The sequence below is a fragment of the Gobius niger genome (genome assembly GCF_951799975.1).
Source record: "Gobius niger genome assembly, chromosome: 6".
Taxonomy (NCBI): domain Eukaryota; kingdom Metazoa; phylum Chordata; class Actinopteri; order Gobiiformes; family Gobiidae; genus Gobius; species Gobius niger.
Genome location: NC_136857.1, coordinates 19,574,326 through 19,596,176, shown reverse-complemented (window position 1 = coordinate 19,596,176; position 21,851 = coordinate 19,574,326). Strand labels below are relative to the sequence as shown.

The window sequence follows — 21,851 nt, the reverse complement described above, 5'->3', positions numbered from 1 at the left end:
TGGTTTGATTGGGAGCTGCAATCAAAAGCTTTAAGCTTTTTAGCTGTTCATGTGACAGCAACAGTATTTTACCTGCACTCTTTGCTTTCAATGTAATAATTCAATTATTATATTCATTTTGAGGATTGATTGTAGCCTAATAGCATTAATAGTAGGCAGTGGATATCTATCCAGGGACTGTTGTTTTAACCTTATTTTTACACATAACTTGCTCCTAATTCGATTCGTCAATTCACATGATAGCATTTCCTTTACTTACAAACAACGTTTAAGCACACGCTATGGTTAGAAAATATTCACAACCCTAACCTTAAGGTTAACTATATCCCTTGCCCTAACCCTAATTTGTGTAACTTTCACAGCAGATAGACTATCTGGCAGTAATCATGCCAATAACAGAAAGATTTAATCATACAAGATGATATGACTTGACAAATTAGAAGCAAGTTACGACACAAAAACAAAAGCAAACTAAATATCCACCAACTATTATCTTTATTATTTTTAACAGTAGGAATTGCCATTATAGTGTGAATAAGTCATTCCAATATCAGAGCCAATTGAAACCAAGCAAACACAGCATACCTGAGATTCTTTTCATATTGCGCCTGTAGACAGCCTGCTCATAAAAGGACAAAGTATTACATGTTTACTTAAGTAAAATGTTTTTTATAAAATGAGATAAAATACAAAGAAAAACAAACATTGCAAAGGTTTTGAGGTAAATAAAAACACATCTCTATCCTTTCAACCGCATCTCATGAATTAGCACACTGTTTTGGTGCTTTCTCTGCTGCTAACCCATAGCGGCTGCAGGCCTTTCAAGCAAAGGGCATTCCAACCAATGTATAGAAGGAAGTCTGGCATCCTGTGTGAGTAAATCATGCTCAATTGCACAGCAGATAATAGAGTGCAAGCCCGGGTGACGCACAGCCACGGTCCTGTCAGGTTTTTTGTGCTGGTCCACATATTTTCTATAGAGCAACAGACTGTTTACTGTTTACAAGCTCTCACACGGGTCACGGACATTCTTCAGGCGGCACATGACAGCTAGCATGACGCACGTCAACGCTTTCAATCGCAAAACTGCAATACCTATTTACTATGACCAATTTCATTATAAACTTGTCTAAATGTACGAAACAAAAACAAAATTATATTGCATTGAACTGAGGCTTTTCTATACATGGCATATACAAAGACATCCTGATGTGTGCAAATAACAAGTACATCAAGGACCAACAGCTAAACACGTTTTCCCTCCTTCAATGGAAGATGCCACATTTCGTATTTGGTTCAGACGGGGGATGAAACGCTTTAATGACCTTTTAATTAATTTAATTAGCTTCTTTTGAGCAGCTCTCTGCCAAATATCACTTGCCCCATACCATTTCTTTTTAGATTCTTACAAGTTAGGCACTTTGTTTTAGGCTCCATAATTCATTCATCCTCAATGTGTGGTCGACACTCTCTAATTGAGTTCAAAGTGGTACATCGAACTCATCTCCATAAGTCCAAGCTGGCCAGGATGTGTCCTAACATCGATCCAACATGTGACAGATGTAAATTGTCAGAGGCCACTTTAATACGTTTTGGCTCTGTCCTAAATACTGGGAAGGCACTCTCCTGTGTTAGGAGTCACTTTAACTTTGAATCCACTTTTGTTTATTGTTGGGGTTACAGTACTTTCTGGGGTCAGAAACTTAATGCCTTCTCAACATTGTTAGCACGCCGTCTGAACGATCTCTAACCTGGCTAACGCCAGACTGCTGTGTGCGCTCAAATCATTTCGAATTGCACTTGTGATTTTAGTCTGGCGTTAGCCAGGCTAATCGATCTCAAATGGAAGGATGCTGCTCCACCCACAGTTTCACATTGGATTAAAGATGTGTTGTTTCATCTTAAATTGGAAAAAATGTGTTGGGTGATGAGGGGCTCTGAAAATAAGTTCCATCATGTGTGGAGGCCATTTTTGACTTTCACAAGTCAAGCATCAACAATGGAACAAGAGTAGCTGTATCTGGTGGATTTTTAATTTTATTATTGTTATTTTTTTAAACTGCTGGTCTATATTTGTATCAAACTGTGATTGACGGTAGGGCTTGGAAGGTTGTTTTATGTGGGTGGGTTTTATTGCCAAAGCTAATCATCTTTCTCACACAATAAGTGGAAAATTGTATTCAACAATGTGAGATGTTGACATCTGTTACAAGTCACAGTTCTTAGTGTTTTTTTTATTTTTTTTTGCAGTTTATCACTCACGAATGCGCTTTACGCCCTTTTCCGATCTTGCTAAGGTAGGTCAGTCTCTGATGTTTGATAGCAATACCGAAACATCCAAGTGTGCGTTTGTGCGGTTCGTCTGCTGCTGCTGGAGCCGCCTGTCACCCGAAGGTGCCTCAGTCGTCAGGGGGAACCCGGCACATTTCCCAGAAGCTTCTGCGAGTGCGTGGGTCGACAGTCGACACGGGTACTGCATGTATGCTTGTGAACTAGAGAGTAGCCTATTTGTTCATGGTGTGTATGTGTGTGTGTTTGTGTGTGTGTATACAGGTATATGGTTAGTCCATTCAATTACACAATCTAGTGTGCATGCCGCCTGAGTCACATCCGGTTTCGAGCTGAAAATATCTTAACCACAGGGTGACAGAAAAGCAGCACAGCAGGCAAATACCCACAGGGACACTTGGGTAATATACCCATAGCCAATGAGATCGCACTGGTTAACGGGTTTGGTTCGCAAATAATATCAGGCCCAAAACTTCTCACTTATTAGTTTCCACTAACGTGTCTGGTGCAAGGGATATCTAAGTGTTATGGCTGCTTATGCCATGTCCAATACCATTTTTTATTTGAAAAATGTTTTTTTTGCATATTTGCATGTGGACAGAAAACCTACAAACCAATAGATCCTGGAGCGTTGTAGAGGCCACTTTGATTGAAAGTAAAGGCGCCATGCTAACCACTTGTACAGCCATTGGGCCACAAAAAGGTAATTTACCCACATCAAGTTTGCAATGGGATGAATTTGCCAGGTTTGCTGCACCAAGAAGCATATTTACATTAGCCACTAAATAAGATATGTAAGATAGGACTTTATTAATCTCACAATGGAGAAATTCACTTGTTACGGCGGCTCTTGAGTACAGTCAGGTGGTGAAAATAGTCAGGAAAAGATGTCCAAACGAGTAATAGTAATAATCATTAAAAAGTGCCTAATACAATGGATACAAAAAGGTGTGTCAAGCAGAATACACTGCATTTATATAATCATGTTGTGACAAAACTTTACTGCATTATTTTGCAAGGTGTACGAATGTAAGTACATCACAACAAAATACATTCACCACACGAGAATTTAGAATCTCACATTCATAAATCATCACACACTCTTGCTTAGCCCCTATGCTGTCACTATCAGATTTTCTAACATGCCCTGTATGTTCACATCTAGCCCACTTCCCAAGACAAGTGAACACACTTATCTAAGGTGGCTTGTATGGGTCATGCATAACTGAACCACCTGTATTTTATAGCACAAAGCCTTTAAATACAGCATAAGTACAGCAGAAAGTTCCTTAAGCAGTGGTTTTATATATTTTTTTGTCTCTGAACAATAACTTGGCTGCTGTGAAGCACCTAATGTGACCCACAAATTATCATGTACATTTGCATCTTTGTCACAAACAAAATGCATTCAGGTCAAGGGTGTTCCTACATGCAGTCTTTCGATCATCATCAACAAACTAATAATAAAACATGGAGCAGCTCAACAATGCAACTGACCTCAATTTATGCATTTACGGCTACGGTTAAAGCAGAAATTGAATTCTAGCCATAAATATACCCATTCAAAATTGTTGACAAACACAATTCTGTAGAAGTGACATGATTAAAATAGCAGCGTGACGTGCGGTGTAATTCTCAGTACTATACGGGGCAGGATGTGGTCAATGCTGTGCACTGTTATAGGCTCCCACCTGCAGAAACAGACTTCTAAGGGGTTCATCATATGCAAAATTCTGACACTGAAATATCATAACTCTAAAGTCCATTGTGTTAACCATTTCATTCCTTCAGCTGATTGCACATGTAATTCATGGCCAATCCCAGAGTGAATAATGGTGCAGATGATGTCAGTGACTTTAAAAGGGAGTGAAAGGACAGGGCAACACCCGATTGATGAAACAAAAGGTGACTGCTGCTATTATTATCGCTGCATCTTAAGTTATGGAAGGAATCTGGACAATGAACACAACGTGGCAGTTGCCAGGGACCATCAGAATAAAAGAAAAAAATAGAAACACGTTGCCGAAAAAGGTAACATGTAAATAAAAGCAAAATAAAACAAAAAGTAAAATAAAAGTAAAATAAAATGTAAAAAGACTAGACTTTCCTTTTCCTGGGCATTTTCACTGCCAACTATGGCAGTGAAAATGCCCACATTTTCACTTATTGGAGTTAATGATGTACATTTTCATTCAAAAACACATTGATTGCATTTTGCAAAAAGTCAGGTTGTAACCAGTAAATACCAAATACTCTTTATGTAATTGTAAAATGGCAGGAATAAAAGAAAAGAAGAGGAGAGAAAGGTGAAGGAGAAATACTGAGTGCACTGTAATAATGTTTGGCCGTGGTCTGCCAGCGGGGTCCTTCCCTTTAAGAAGCACTTGGGAATGTGCGGAATGCAGCGAGGAGAAGAAAAGGAAGGAGGGATGTGAGGAGAGAGGCAGTTTGGGGTGTGCGTGTGTGCGTGTGTGTGTGTGTGTGTGCGTGTGTGTGTGTGTGTGTGGGGGGGGGGGGGGGTTGTCTGATGCTGGGAACTGGGAAATGTGAGCTTGAGGAAACACTGAACATGGGACAATCAGAAGAGAAGGAAGGGAAATATTTAGGAGAATGTGAGATGGAGTTTATGTTTTGAGACACGGAGAGCTTGTGAAAGTGATCATGTCGGAGATGATGATAGGTCTTTATTGAAAGGAAATTTGTTTCCACAGTCGTACCAATGCTTCAACACTCAATGTTACATGCACAACAGACTCAATGTTGGGTGCACAAAAGACAACAAAAATAACATTAGACAAGGTGTGACTAATAAATTTGAGAGGTAGCATGATGAGAATGGGGATGGCTGATGAAACAAAAGTCCTTATAGAACGGGCCCTTACACATTTAAGTGTCCGGTATCTGCCTCCAGAGACGAGTTTCTAAGGTGCTCAGTGTCTGAAACCGTTGACTTGGCGAGGTGGGCTATAGCTCTGTCTTTGAGCCCTGAGATGTTGGGCATGGGAGAGTGGATGATTTTGGATTAGGGGGATCAGGGGGTGCAGTACAGCATACTTGAATGATGGTGTTGCACAGCAGCAGTAGAAGATGAGGGGACATGGGGATGTCCATTGTGAGATCCATAAAGGCTATTTTATCTTCTTTTTGTAGACCTACAGTAAGTTCAGCATTCAACACAATCCAAGAATTATAAATACATCTCAAGTGGAGAATTCAAGCGAGTGGACTAGAACTGGGGGTATTACAGTTTTTGCAGTTGTTTAGTCATTCTTTCAAACGCTTCTTAATCTCTATCTTTGTTTGAAAATGCTATATTGTTCTCAAACAGTGTATTTGATTTCTCGCATAATCTCCCCCTTCACCTCCCCTTGAAAACAAGCCTTCGAAGTCTAGTCTCAGAGTGGGGCTCCTCCATGTTGTAGTTAAGCTTTGGCTGATGCTCCATCATCACCACTTAATAGTAACACTGTTGAGTGGAGGTGATGTAAGTTTCTCCTCAAATATTTACACTTAGCAACATTTAGCCAGTAGAAATAATTATCCTGTATGGATCGAATCTTCCTTAGAATGGTCCCTGGCCCAGCCCACCATATGAGATTATGATATCACGTTATAGAACATTGCGAACACAAGCTATTACAGCCATCCCCAAGACCTGGAGGATGTTTAAATTAAGGCTGAGTTGTTTAACCCAAAAGCAAAGCCCGAGCTACCACAGGAAACCCCCTCTGCCTCAGATGTACACGCTTACGTATATTCAGTCACTAATCAAATCAAAACTCACTGAAGGACGCCCACCATTCTCAACACAACAACAAGGACTGCGTGAGCGTCGGAAACACCAGCAGCCAGACAAAAATAGATCCCCTCGCAGAAAAGCGTCTCTCAGTTCGGGCCTTTCATGTTTCAGAAACACTTCTTTGCTATAGCGCTATAGGTCACCAGTTGGAAACATGGTTAAGTTCCAAAATGGAAAGTGCATGAGTTTAGAGGGATTGAAGAAAAATGTTGAATCTCACGCAACTATAAATAGGCTGAAACTGTTTGCGGGTGGCAAGTTTTGTGAGGGGAAAAAAAGTGAGTTTGTTAGAATTTCATCTTTTAGTTGCCATTAAATCTTAATCTTATGGGATTGTACCATAATGCTTCGTAAATGTTCACTTTTCATAATTGAAGCAAAAACATGGGCGAGACTCCGCAGGCAAAAACCTTTTTTGACCCACAATATAGATTTGAAATAGAAACTAAGAAATTGTCTAATCTACACCATAAGTGATATTGCACTGTATCAACTTTCTGCCATATATTTACTGTATATGAAACAGAAACACGTCTTAACTAAAGACACGACTTGCAGCAGTTTGAAAATGTCAACATTTTTGAAAGGACAAAACTCGTAAACAAAGTCACCTGAGTGGAGCAGTCGCTTGTTTACAGCACACTTTTAGAAACCTGTCGTTGCGGAGGTTAAAAGGGAGTAATTGCAGCGTGAGTAAAATAAGCTGAGTGTGGGCTGGTTTACACCAGTCGTCTCCTTTGTGTAAACCAGAGCTAAATTTAAGCATAAAACTGATTCATAACATTGTCATGGGTAAGACATGGTTTCTATACAAGAAATCTTGAAACAAACAGCCAACTCATTTCACTGGTTTCATTGCGACAAAATTACGATTTGCCTTTATATAGCTTTTCAAAGCAACAGCAGTCCTCCTGACGCAAGCGAAGCTGACAATCTGTGGTATCTGCCTTTCCGTCCACTGGCAACCACACTCCACTCACAGGCAATACGGGTGAAGTGTCTTGCCCAAGAACACAAAGACAATTTGCACTATCCTGTGCTGAGTACCGCTGACCTTTCCGTACATCCATGGACATAAGTTGAAGCCAATTGAGCCACTGTGTCGCCCACAGACAACAACTTCGCAAAGTGATGTATCGAAAGGATTGTTATAGGTACTGTATGTTGTGTCCTTTAATCTTACTGTAAAGTAAAGCAGATGTAATACATGCACATACAAACAGTAAACAGTACATGACAACAAACAATTTGTTAAAGGGATATATTTAGGATTTTTGACATAGGTTCTCATTTCCTAGTTATCCAGAGTGTTGTTGATTTCTGGATATTTTTTTTTATTTTTAATTCATGCAGTCCTTATATTTGAAGAGTTTAGTGGTGCTAGTCTAGTGCTAGGCTAGCGCATGTCTATGGTAACTAGTAGCCTGCATTAAAAACCTCTTCAAAATCATGGGGTAGTCCTCCAAATGTTGCCATATCTGATTTGTAGAAAGCTCCTTTGTGAATTCCACATGTAGTGATGCCGGCTACTATAGATCCTAGCAGATCACTCCGCCGCTGTGTAGGTTGCAACCAGGAAGCTGATGCTGCTCAAATATAAGTTATTTTAAATGCAAAATGGTTATATTTCAAAAATGATTCAGTCAACACAGACATTAATATCGGTAGTCTGGTGTTATAAGTGATTTGCCTCAGGTGCACTGTGCTTAAGTCAGACTGTTTTTAATGCAGGCTACTAATTACCATTGACATGCACTAGCCTAGCACCACAAAACTTTTCAAATATAAGGACTGCATGCATTAAAAATATATATATTGCCAGAAATCAACAACACTCTGGACAACTAGGAAATGAGGCCCTATGTCGAAAATCCTGAAAAATCAATTTAAAGTCATATATAACATAGGATATTACTAACTTTGTTTGTTTGTTTGCTGTAAAGCGTTTTGGGCCTGATAAAGGTAGAAAAGCGTTATATAAGTTGAGTCCATTTAAGTGCTTCCCTATAACCCACCAATCACATTAGGGCAGCCCTGAAACAGTTCATGCTTGCAGCTGAACTAATGCAACAATGCACACATTACATAAGTGCATCTCTCCACACGTTAACACAACTGACTTCAAATGCTATCCGTGTGAGATCTTACGACCAATGCCTCAGGCCACACTCTGTTGTTGGGTGGAATACTCCACTCTGAGTGACACTTCAGGTGATGGAGATAGCGGCCCTTCAGGTGTGCCCATCTCCCATCAGTCAGTGTCATAGTGATGGATGGAGAGGAGTTTGGGGTGAAGAACCAGTGTTTTCTCTCGTGTTTTCACTGAAAGCTTAGACACTCTGGACTTGTGGGAATTTGGCCGAGCGGAGAGAGAGACAGATGGATTTTGCCGGCAGGATATCCTGTTCTAAGCAGGGCCCGCCGTGACCCTCTGACCCCTCTTGAACTCTGAACTGCGTGTACTTTAAGATCACAAAGTCTAATCACCCTCAAAGTCACCATCTTTTTACCAAAGCTCTCTCCCACTTCTGCAGCCCTTTCACAGGTGTCCCATTGGCGGAGCTTAGCCATCAGAGGCACTTGAGATACTGACAACATGATGGTCAGGCTTTTCAATGTGATGTATTGTCTACCTTAATTTTGGCAAACAAGGAAATTTATATACTTTTTCTGTTTGTAAAAAAGTCTTTTGTCATCAAATATATGGCAGAAATGGCCAGTGTCATTGTCCTCAATCAAGTTGTCAATGAGCAAAATGTATTTCACGTCATATTTGTGGTAGCATAAAGCAACTATACTTAAATCTTGCCATTAATTTTTACCAAGAAAGAAAAAGAAACCCCAAATCTGCACTTCTGCTAACAATGTGAACTTACTATTTCACGAAATGCAGACAGGGGTCATTGTAATGTAGGCCTGGCAACACTAAAGAGAAGACTCCTTCTGCTTGTCTTGTGCTGGAAGCCATTAGCTGATCACTGCTTATTTGTGTTTTGATAAGCTCCACAGCGCCCCCGCAGCCTGTGTGGCCAGAGGCGGTGCTAACACAACATTGGCTGTGATTATGGGGATAATTAGCCAATCATACACTGCCCTGAAAGTCAACCCCGAGATCAGAAGGTCAGAGGGACAGAGGGCATGGCTTCCCAGGTGGTTTCCCACAGCAGCCACCCACCCATCCAGTTTGTCATTAAAATCCAATTTAAATGCATTATGCAGCTAATTCTTGGACATGGTGCATCTGTTAACTCTTTTAACACGGGACCCTGTTTTCATTCCCCATGTATATGACCCGCTCTCCACTGTCTGACGTTATAACATTTTTGTCCAGGAAGGGTGAGTATTGGAACGTCACAGTTTGAGCCTTTGACAAACTCATTCAAATCCTTAAGGTTTCTCTTTTCACTGCTTTTTTATTGACTTGCTTGCTTCGAGAATCCAATGACAGCTTACAATTTCAAACCAGTCTAACTTTTCTTGCATTCTCTCATTTTTGTCATTTTTGTCACCTGCCGTCAAACTCAAAAGCAGATTCTTGGATTTCACATTTCATGTCAAAATCGTCATGGGCCAATCCCAACACCTCTGATGCTCTTTGGCCCCACTACACATCGAAGGGTACATGAGTGTGACTGTAAATGTATGCCCGCATAGTTTGTCCACAGTTTCCTACTTCCTGTAACTGGAGGATGTGCTACTGTCGCTGGCCCTTATCACGGGATACACGCTGCGCTGAGAGGAAGACAGGCACACAAGGAAGGGACAGAGATATGAATGTGCATTTGGATTTATGGGTTCGGAACTTGTATAAAACAGTCCCAACAGAGGTAGAATGGGTTTACATGGAGACTGTATCTACATTCTATGGTTCTATTTGCTCCAAAGAAATAGCAAAGAAAATCTTGGGGGGATAGACGACCCCAGAATGAGGGGCTGAGGCTGTGATTGATGTTGTCATTTATATGTGGTGTAAAACAAATAATAAAGGGTAGAAATCTTGATCTTCCCAAGTATGAATTGCGATATGCAAAAATTGCAAAGGCAACCATCTGACAAGTATATGACAGTCCAATGAGCCAACCAGGTTACACAGTCACTATATTTTATTTCATTTATTTTATTTAAGGCAGACCCTTTTCTCCCACTGCATGGTAAAATACCAGTCACTATACTAAGTCCATCTTTGGCCAAATAGATATCTTTGCTTCATTGAACCTGTACAGCACTTTAGGGCAGTGATCACTGTTTTGTAAATGTGCTTTATAAATAAACCTGACCTTGACCTGATTCTCTCTAAACTCTTCTTCATACAAACGCCACGTTCCCACTGACTCGGTCCTCAGCCAATCAGAAAGCTTTTTTTCAAACAAAGAAACAAAGACACATCTTCTGTGTAAGATGATTAAAATATGACTTAACAGGCAGATGATACAATGGTGCCGTGTGATGAACTTCTCATCGACTCATTTAGCCGATGCAGCAAAACAACCATTGGGCAAGAACCATTGGCAATAACGGGAAGAAGACGGTTCAGACACAGGTTTTTACTCTGCTGTCTGTACTCAGCTAAATACAGTATGTGGCCAAATTAAAGCCATTTTAACAACAGAATATTTGCTGCCACCTAAAATGCTTTAACTGCCTGGAGAGCTTTTAGTTTGGTATAGCCACAAAGACGGTGTACTCACAATCCAAGCTATCATTAAGCCGGTTGTTGGAGCCTGATAATATTACTCAAGCACACTATTCACAAGTGCATCATTTCTATCATTCAGGCTAAATGGTATTTTTACTTCAAATGTGCTGAACACTCACAGTCTGATTTCAATTTAAGGCTTCTCACTTCTCATAAGTTGTGTATTCCTGTTTTAAGCTTGCCATGATTTGTATAAGTTCCTCATAATTTCACAACTGTAATGAAACCAATCTAAGAACATTTTTGTCACTATTGCGTAGTCTATATTTGCTCCAAGTTCCGTAAAATGTCCTTGGGCTTGACAGTCAAAAGGGGAAACAATCCTTTTTCAGTTTGCGTCGTGAGCATTCGTGTCAACAGTCCCTTGTGTGCAGAGTAACTTTAGGTTGCCAAAATGTCAAGGCTGTAGCTCCACCCAAGGCTCAGGTAGCAGAATAGCACCAAATGCAGGAACAATAAGGATTGAATCTTCAAAGTTGGGAATGCATCTTGAACTTGGAGAGAAAAGATTGGAGGGAAAGAGTTGTTTGCATGAGGGTGGGGAGGCTTTCAGCACTTGGGACGGTCCCAGATGGACACAAGACGCGCCCTCCCTTTATAAACAGCCCTTGAGCCCATAGCCCCAGCCCTCCTCTGCTCTGCTCTACTTTATGGGGGAGAAAAACTGACTTTACAGGCCTCAAATATATGAACGCACTGACGCTGTATGCTGCTTCCTCTTCCCCCTGTCACTGCCAACACCTCCCAAATCCCTGCCATTCCCAAAGTCAACACACTCGGAATACCAGGCTGACTCACTTCCACTGTGGGTGGCTCTGCTTCCAATTTTCTCCCAGTGCGGACTAGGACAGAATAAACTCATTCGCAATCTGAAAATAACACGCAGACAACAATGCTAGACAAAGCTACCAGTGTGAGCTAGAGGAAAAAGCATATTCTGTATTTGTGGCAACGGTTGGACTGCATGTTAATGAATGGGGAGAAAGCATTTGCACATTTGTGGGACAATTGAAAAATCGAATAAGAGCAATGGAACCACAGCTATTGCAACATTGATTCATATGTTCCCATCATGATGACGATTCTATTACTCAATTTCCAACTATTTTAGTCACACCGAAAGTGAACAAAACTATGCACACAATCCCGTGTCTCCTGGAGTGTGTGAGTTAAAGGGACAGATGTGCCGAGGACACTTCGCCCACTTCTTTAGTGCCTCTCATATCGCACTTTTCCTTCCTCTCTCTCTGTCCGGCAGAGCGTGGGAGCGCCCTCAGAACGCCGCGCTCCAACCACGGGGATCACAACAACAGGAGGAAGCCAGTAACCTGAGTACCTTAAGCCAGGCAGGACTGAGACCGCAGCCTTTGCTGGTGTGGGGAAAGCATTTCCCAGGACATTATCTGGGAGGATCAGTCTCATGCAGCCAACTGGGAATTCACCATGCATAAAGTTCTGAGTAAGACGTAGAGATATGGGCACTATGACAATCTTTGATTTGATCACAGATTGACCAGTGAAGGACAACCTGGAATGACAGATAAGTGTCTGTCTGAAAAGAGTCACAGAAAGCTATACTATGAACCCAGGAAAGCCATGGCCATTTTAATTCAATGGCAGTGAAAACACATGTTTGTGAGTGAGAATGTGTGTAAATAACTGAGAAAGAAGAGAATTACATGTGTGTCTTCTGAATAAATTACACACAAAAACACATTGCTTATATTACTCCAAAAGGAGAATGTTTGCATATTTTCAAAGTTAACTAAATGTATAATTATGATTACAATTGTAAAACTGCATTGCTGAATATTGCATTTAACATAAAACATTCAATTCAGGTTATTAAAATAAATCTCGAATCTTCAAAAGTAATTGAAGTTAGACTATCCTGTTCATTATCAACATAGAACATAAAACATAGAAAATAAAAGTCAAAATACATTTGCAGCAAACAGATACGGATCATTCTTGCTTACTTATTATAGTATGTCTCGCTGACATATTCCTTTAGCACCAGCACCAGTCAAAACCATTGCATGTGACACTCTTATTGCCCCACACACTGACACACTACTCAGAATCCAAACTCACCAAGTTGTTGCTTTAACATCCAGCATTAGAAAGTCCTGTCACTCATCCTCTGTACACTCCAGTCCGAGAAGGTTCAGAAAAACGTACAACCTCTGCACGCGGTAGTGCTTCCTCCTGGTGCGAGCGCTGTGAAAGTCAGGGGTCCGCAACAAAAGGCAGCGGAGGAAGGGAAAGAGGAGAGGAGACTAGAAGACGAGGAAAGATTAACCCCGCGCTAGTGGACTTTGCATGTGCCCTCCCCTTACCCACTCAGGCACAGCTGGCTCGCCGTATCACTGCCTCCTGGTGTTTTCGCTCAAGAGAGAGTTGAGGTGGGACACCCAACAGTATACATGTGTTCAGTGGGGGCGTGTGTGGTGGGACGGGGGTCTGGCGATGGTCCAAAGGCAGCCAGCCTGTTGGTGGGATAGAGACAATGGGAGGAAACGCTATATCAGGAGTAACCCAGAAATATTGAGGAGACGGTGCAAAACAATGCCACAGCGAGTGGAAAGCGCAGCCTGCAGCCGCTGCTAAACAATGATAGGAGACTGTTTTTTCCCCTGGTTCAGGACAGGATACAGAGAGCGCGGATCTGCAGCACACATGAAATGGATATGTGTTTTTGTTTTATAGGCAAAATCAAACTGTTGACATATTTAGTTTAGGCTTGAAATAGAAATGGGTGAAGAAAACATGTACATATAGGATGCATTGAATGTATGTGACGTACGGTGGCGCAGAGAGTAGAGCAAGTTTTTTTTGTGATCGGTGGTTCGAATCCTGCAGGTGCACACTGTCGTTGTGTCCTTGGGCAAGACATTTCACCCACCTTGCCTCCAGAGTCTGTGTGAATGGGTGATTGGTTCCTTGATAACGCGATGATTGTAATGTGTGCCTAAAGCAGGTAGAAAGGCACTATATAAATGTTACCATTTATTTAAAGCACCATTATCATCAATGAACATCAGTTCACCGCCCATTGAGTGCACAGGTGCACCCATTGCAAGAAATAGTTCATTAGTTCATTTGAAATGGTTAAAGGGATCAATACATTTTCTGAATCAGTTTCTGATGTTATATTTACTTAGAACCAGTGTTGGACAAGTTACTTACAAAATGGAATATATTTGATATTAGTGATTACAGCTCAGAAACTGTAATATGTTTGTAATACATATTTCTGTTTAAACAAGTGTAGCTGAGTTACACTACTTTGAGTTACTTTTGAGTTACTTTTGGCAAAAAATAAACTGAATATATAATAATGCCACCGAGCAAAAGTGCAGTCAGAGATTTCCTTTTACTTCGCTTTCTCTCATTCTCTCGTGTTTTGTTTTGAGGACATTAGCTCCACACAACTGCAGATCTTATATGTGTCCACATTGATTTCTTATGCTGCATTTTATTTGGGGGAGTTGTAAGTTGTAAAAAATAATATATTTTTGTAACTCGCTACTTCTGTAATACCCCAAGCACTGCTTAGAACGTAGGTTGCTGTAAATTGACCTTGTCCAGTGCATTTGCCCCATTCCTCAAAGCCTCTAAATAAACTGCAGGAGCAAAAAGAGAAAACTCTAATAATAAAGGAACTGAATGTGTGTCCTTGATGTGAGACGAGAATGCCAAATTTGCAACTACAGATCATAAGATGCAAATCACCATGGTATTGCTCAATAACCAGGGCTGTTCTTGCACCCTGAGCTGCAAGAACAAAATCAGTCATGAAGGGGATGAACTGTCGTCAGTTACAAAACATTTCCATGTCTACCACGCAAAAGTGACTTCATTTTGTTCTTGCAGCTCAGGATGCAAGAACAAAGTTCATTCATCTTGTGAAGTATGAATGACACCCTACCAGTTTAATTAAATAAAAGTGGGTGTTAGAGCCATCCAAATACTGCACCTTCAAGCACACTTTGGTATAAAGTGTGTTGCATTTGTTTCAAATGTTTAAAACTTTCCATTTCACTTTTATTTTTATGTCTTCTCGTTAGGTGTATTTTTGTTTCGAGGAAGTCCAGACACTATGAGTCATGTGATTTCAGCTTTGCAGAGTCACAGGTCAGACAAACGACCAGTCAAACCTGGAAAGTATTACTACTCCTACTTAGAAACATCATCAACGCCTTTACTTTAAACATGTTTACAGACATAACCGTGTTTCCTGGTTGATCCGTGCCTCCCACTGGATGATGCACACATGCACATTCCCCCTGTAATCATATCTGCTGATAAAGGCTCTTCCCCCACGGTCACTGCCTCACAATGGCCCAGTCTTCAGGGGCATGCTCTGATTACGCTCACAAGAAGCCAACTCACACGGGCTAATTTCATTTCCTCCACTCCTTCTGCCCAGGCTTCAGCCTGTGCGAGTCTGTGAGAGGGCAAACAAGGAAACGATTGGCCTAAACAAGAATGCCTATTCACTGTCAAGTTGTACTCATTCGGGATCAAGTTTATTAGAGACTTTGATGGATAAATTCATGGCCCAGCGTGACCCTTTCAGCAATTACAATGGGAGTAGCCCACGAACATGCTCTAAATTAGTCATGTGTCATGATTTGTAGGAATTTCTGTTTTTATATTATGACAGTAGGTCATGAGGGAAACACAAATAGAGAAAATTTAAACTATGTCACTCTCAACCCTTGGTGTAAAATGACAATGGTTACCTTAAAGAGTAAAATCAAATAGAAGCGGCAGTTGTTCTTCAGTCAGTAGGACCTGTAACGTATAGAGACTGAGGCAGGACCGAAGAGTCTGGTGCCCTATTCTAACATAGTAATCCTGTCCACTCTTCAGCTGGCAAGCTGGTCAAACAGGCCCTGTCCAGGTCATTGTTTATATCTCCTCTGTCGACTCTAGTCCATTTTGCCATATTTCTTGCCGGTGGTGAGATGAGGACCTGAAGATTATTCCATATTTTGAATGCACATAAACCTGCACTTGTTGGTTAGCCAACTATTGTCCCGCTTTAAAAATAACACATGTAAGATTGTCCTACGAATAACGTAATTTGGAGAAGCTCAGTACAGTTGATGCAATTGTTTTCCCAGAGGTCAGCGCGGCCCACAGCAGCCTGCAGCTGTTTATTCTGATGGACAGAGTGAAGCCTTTTGGCCCAATGACTACATCAATAGAACTGCTCTGATATCATCTGTCAGGAGCTGGCACAGGCTCAGGCATCACTGCAGGGAGCACTTACTTTTGCTACACCGATAGAAGAAATTTAGTCCAAATCAAATGTTGCTCAAAGCCCACCTTGTAGCGAGAAATAATTTTCAAAGTAGATGGGATACTTTACATTTCACAATCAGCAGATGTTGGATGCTAAGTGACGTCAACAACACACAATTGGCACCGCTAAAAAGGTTTGATTTTGACAATGCAATGCAAGTTATGGACAAAACAGTGTTGTGCAAAGTTATCAATGCATTTGAGGCAATTTGCAGACAGGCTTTGTCTCTGGACTCTGAACAGTAAAATCATTCATCTGGTTTTAACTTTGAACAAAATCTCACAACCTCTCCTCAAAACGTCTGCCAAAGGATGTCTTTCCCACAGACCAACAGTGGGCCTTCAGTGAGCGGGTGGGTCATGAGGCTGATGGGGGTTTACTGACAGAGACCAGTCAAGCACTATTATGGGTGTCTGCACTTAGACCAGGGTTGCCCAAAGTGTGGCTCAGACCAGTATTTCATGGCCCTCAGATTCATGTTGAATTGGCACTCATTGACAGAGATGGTACTTTTTACAAGTTTCATAATTCTACACTTGGGAAAGAGCTGGTTTTAAAAGCCTAAAGAAATATGTGCAGAACAGCTTAAAACTCACTGGTATCGCTTTAGATTAAGGTGTGCTCATTAAGTATTAATAAGCATTAGTAATCATTTTAGGGTTGGGGTAAGGTTTAAGGTCAGGGTTAGGTTAAGCGCTGGCTATGAATAAGCATATTATTAATGGCCTATTGATATGTATAATAATATGTATATATGTATATTAAGCAGTGTGTTTATGCTTTACAAGCATATTATTAACGCTTATTAGTGCCTTACTAATACTTAAAAGACTAGACGCAAGTTGGTAATTTTATACTCACTACTGCCACCTCAGGTCTTACACGTAACTGCAGCTTCTATATTAAGCTCATGCATGAAACTATAATAAGCAACACCTTCTGAGTGACAGTGCAGGATTTGAGAGGCAGTTGTGGTGAACAGGTCTGAGCTCATTCTACACATTAGGACATTGCTGGAACATGTAGGGGGAGGAAAATACTTAATTTTAACATTTTTAAAAACTCTGTATAGTCCCTTTAACGAGCACACTTTAATATAAAGCGTTACCAACTCACTCAGTTGACATTTTCACAGCATTGACCACTGATCTGTGGCCCTCCACACCATAAATAATTCAATATGCGGCCCTCAATGAAAAAAGCTTGGTCCCCCCTGACTTATATGAGTGCAAGAACGCATGGCTACAGTAGGTAAAGAATCAGTTAGAGAAAGTTTGGTTGTTTGGATGTTTTCTAACCTCTAACCCCCGCACTTTTGCTTTTCCGGCACGTTTTTGTCACTTTTTTTTTGCTGCGTTTTCATTCTCATTTTTGTTGCTATTTTGACACTTTTTTCAAGAAGCTTTAAAATTTGGGTAAAGCCAAAACGGGAGAAAATCTGCATGGTTCAGGTGGGGGTTAAGAGGCTAAACAACGATGTTGGCACTTTGAGTTGTCATTGTGTAGGAGAACAATTTACAACAAGACACATGCAATACCACCAGTTCTCGCCTACATTTGTGATCCATAAACCTTTTCAACAAGAGTCAGGTTTATATGAGCTTGCTTGTTCATTATGTATGTATTCACAAGATTGTACAGTATGTTTGGAACTTAATCCTATTTAGTTTCCGAAAGCAATTTTAAAAACAGCACAGTTAAATTGTATAGTACAAAATAATGAAACATGTAAATGAGAGCAACCAAAAACCCACTATACCTTCTCTTTGACTCCTTCTCTCATACAGTATTTTCCAATAGATTGATAGCATTAGCATTCAAACGTCAGCACTAAATCAAGCTAGCGTGCGGTTTGGCCACAGCTGCTGCTACAACTGCTTTCAATGTAAAAAGATATTAATAATAACTGCTGTTGCTCAATGGCCTGTTCGGGCCAGAGATGTCTATTTCCATATTCAGACCAAAGCTGCAGCTCAAGAGCTTCATGACTGTTGTGAGCCAAACTTAACCGTTAGCTTTTGGCTCACTGTACAGCACTGAGACCAGAGCGGGGAAAGTAAACCAGCAGTATTTTTTAATTAGCTGAACTTATAAATTACGACTTGTTGTAAAAGTGTGATTAAGGCTGAACATTTGCACTCTCTTCTGGTGGTTTTTCGCCTATAGACCCCAAAGATAATGAATGCGATGACTACAGGGCTTAAATAAGGGTGTGGTGCAGAGTAGGGGACTTTAATGTGACGGAAAATGGTTTCTGTTATGTTTGTGTTGTGAAAGAAAAAAAAATGGTGGATGGTCTTTGCAGCTCCTCCCAAAGGACAAAACATCTTGGTTCTCCCCTCTGTTATGTGTTTGATACCTACCCTGACATTCCAACAAAGCACAGCACCTGATCTCCATTTGACGTACCAAAGTTTACTTATGATCAACATTGAACGCATTGGGGGGATGATTGGTCAAGGAAGAAGGTCTGTTACTTTTTATTTGATTATAATTTGGGCAGTGAAGCTCGGTAAAATTTGGACTCCTTTGCAAAACTGGGGATTGGTCAAAGTGGACCTCACAATAGCCAAACGTTTGAGGCACACGTGCAGACCAATTTTCTGGCCTCAAGGGTCAGTTCCCAGGTCTAACATTTTTCTGAGTTCTATGCCTATACATGTCCTAAAGGAACAGGCCACCTGTATTGTCTTTGTGCGTGCGCTCAGTCACGCAAAAAAGACCAATGATGTTGTTTGCATTTAGCCTCTCCTCCTCTCCTCTATGGGGCCAAACGGGGATGAAGTTAGAAGCGACCAAGCTCTTCCACATTTCCCCTATTTAAATATGGTTACGTGAGTAGTTACACGATCCAAGTATAGTTACACAAAATTAAACATGTCGATTTTCTTAGCGGATAAAAGGGGTACTATATTGTAAGGCGTAATAACATCTTAGGAGCACTTTGACATCCGCGCAGTAATATCTTCAGGATTGAAGATATGTTTGATTTTGTGTAACTATACTTGTATCGTGGAAGAGCTTGGTTGCTTCTAGCTTCACCCCCATTTAGCCCCATAGAGGAGAGGAGGAGAGGCAGCTACGCATCAACTTGTCTAAGCTCAGGTAAGAACATATCTCAGTTTGGAAAAACAGTGGCCTATTCCTTTAAGGGACCATTGGGACAATGTTGTCAGCTTTTAAGTCAGTGGCTTTAGAACAAGGGCCTGTTTTTAATCTAGCACCTTTCAAATATTTCAAAGATATTTTTGATTGCTCTTGAATGAGCATGTTTAGAGATAAAAGTCCAAAGTCAGCTTTACAGAAAGTAGAAATCGAGGGGGGCAGTGTGTGAATGCAGGGGGCAACAGACAGAGAGAGGGCAGGGAAGTAACTGCCTTAATTTGTCCCACATTGGGGAAATTATATTAGTAGGTCGTTTTTTGACCAGTAATTGAATCTATACACTGTGGCACTGAGAACATTCCTTACCGGTAAACCACAGGCTAAATGTATTGAGATTCTTCCGTGCAACTGCTTTGTCAAACTGTCTATTGGAAACCTTCTTTCATCAAAGTCCTGAGCAGCAACTGGCTCCTGCAGGTTGTTTACCGACCCTTCTGCACATCTGCCTCTGATTCAAGCTAAATCCAACAGGTCTGTGCGTCACTGTCAGCCAGGGCATGGCATGGAGCAGAGTGTCCCTGTGTGGAGTGAAGGGAAAATATGAAGGAAAAGTGCATGAGAATATGTTTGTCATTATGATGATTGCGTTGAGGGGCGAGGTCACTCTGGATGGAGCCTGCATATGCTACAGCACTCTGCCAGTGTCACTCGAGGTTGTTGGGTTTAGGGATGTTACGAATGGGAATCCACCTCAGAGTAAAAACATCTGCAGTTTGCATAATGTAACACTGTTGTTGAGAAAATCTTGATCACTTCGAGGGCCATTACTTTTATAACCCTTAAACCATGTACATTAAAGTGATAGTTTGTAAGGTTAAAGGTTTTACAAATTTAATAGATTGATAACGGACCACATGGGCCTGCATTTTGATGTAATGTAAGTATAATATCATTCCTTTACTGAATGCAACAACCAATGCAAATCCCTGGGTTATCACTTTGACCAATGAGACAATGAGCTTTCCTATAAACTGGCCAGTCCGGTCCAATCAGAAGGGGAGGGGCGGGGACTTGATTGTTTGCTTTTGAAAGTTTGTGCTTGCTCTCCACATTTTGCAAACTAGGAGTGGCTTTCTGGTCCAGTCAGTAGAGGAATAACTTGATGACTTTTTTTCAAATGTCACACGCAGTCTCTCCTCACTTTGCTATCTTACAGAGTATCGCTTTAAAGACATAGTGCCTGAATGCAGAGTGCATGCTTAAGTGTGCAAAAAGCAGGTTATGGTGAGGTAATTATAATGTTTATTGTAAAAGCGGTTTCTTTGACAACTCAGGTGCAACACACAATAAATTTGCATGTGCTAATTTTAAACTTTGCAAGTTAGCACTGCATGCTTGCTCAGTAAATCAAGCCCATACTTTTTTTGTGGTGGTGAAAAATACCTCACATGTAACATGCGTCTTTAAAGTCAGTAGTTTCATCTCTCCTCAGACTTGACTTGTGCATTTTTAGTACACCTGCTCGTCTCGATGGAGATGTTGCCGCTTTGAAGTAAAACGTTGTTAAATATGAGGTTTAAATGAATCAGGTCCTCTTCCAAATGCGATATTTTTTATAAATCATTACCAAAAAAAATGGCATTGGGAATATGTTTTGGTATCACTTGCATGTGTTTTGCAACTATTACTTTACACTTGTGACATTGCAGCATATAACCTGGCATTTCCCACAGAGCATTTATAAATGGTCCTATATGACTACTTTACTGGTGGCATAAAGAAACATAAAAGCTGTCAGCACATGCAAACTTCATGTGACAGCGCTGTGGCATTGTGGTCAACAGATCTCACAGTGAGAGGGTCTTGGGTTCCATTCCCAGACAACTTGGAAAAGTTTTAATTAGTTCATGTTGCAGGTTTTCCATTTTCCCCGGTAACCAAAAGCACAAGAAATGTAAATCCCACCTTCTGACTATATGAAACAAACACAATGTTCATGTGACTAGATCAGTTCTCTTGGAGGTTCTCAGTGGAGGACAGTCGTCTGAACATGTGGGTGTGACTTCAGAACTCTGTGATGAGTGTAGATGTGTGTTTTTGAAGCTCCCTGGTCTGTTTTGGTTACGGGTCTCGACTGTGAAGCCTCATTGATCAGAACCCACTGTCAAGAGCACGAAACTCAGGCACAATCGCACAAAATAAAACAGCAACAACTGACTCTTCAACTGAAACTGAGTCATTTTAGCTGTGTGAGATCACAACAGTTAAAGACAGGCCCAAACACGCGGGGGCAAAACTATGAATTACCACTGAATACTCCGGCCTTCTGCAGAAATTCATGAGAGTTGTTGACTCTAAACTGCTCTAAACTAGGTTACTTGTGACTGTGTCTGTCCTGCAATAACCTTTGCGTAGGGTATACGCTAAGTTAACTTCCAATTTGCACCACAGCAGAAGAACCATCAGCCTCTCTGTCTCAGCTCAGTTAGCTATATTATGAATTGCACCACATGTAAAGCACATACAGAATAGAAATGGATACACTTTTAAACCCTTGGCTCAAAATTAAATGAGTAAAATAAAGCAGTTACCTCCTTGTTGTTGTTTACTCTCCTCGGTTTTCTGTCACACCAGTGGTTATTGGGATG

At 40.9% G+C, this 21,851-nt stretch overlaps 1 protein-coding gene across 1 annotated transcript in view; it reads right to left on the bottom strand.

The window, feature by feature from the left end:
• hdac7a (histone deacetylase 7a) overlaps nucleotides 1-13,165 on the bottom strand; it is a 53,408-nt gene extending 40,243 nt beyond the window's left edge. Inside the window, exon 1 of the mRNA XM_079557559.1 lies at nucleotides 12,879-13,165. The gene's annotated coding sequence lies outside the window, so the exon portion shown is untranslated. The remainder of the gene's footprint in view (nucleotides 1-12,878) is intronic.
• Nucleotides 13,166-21,851: the final 8,686 nt, after the last annotated feature.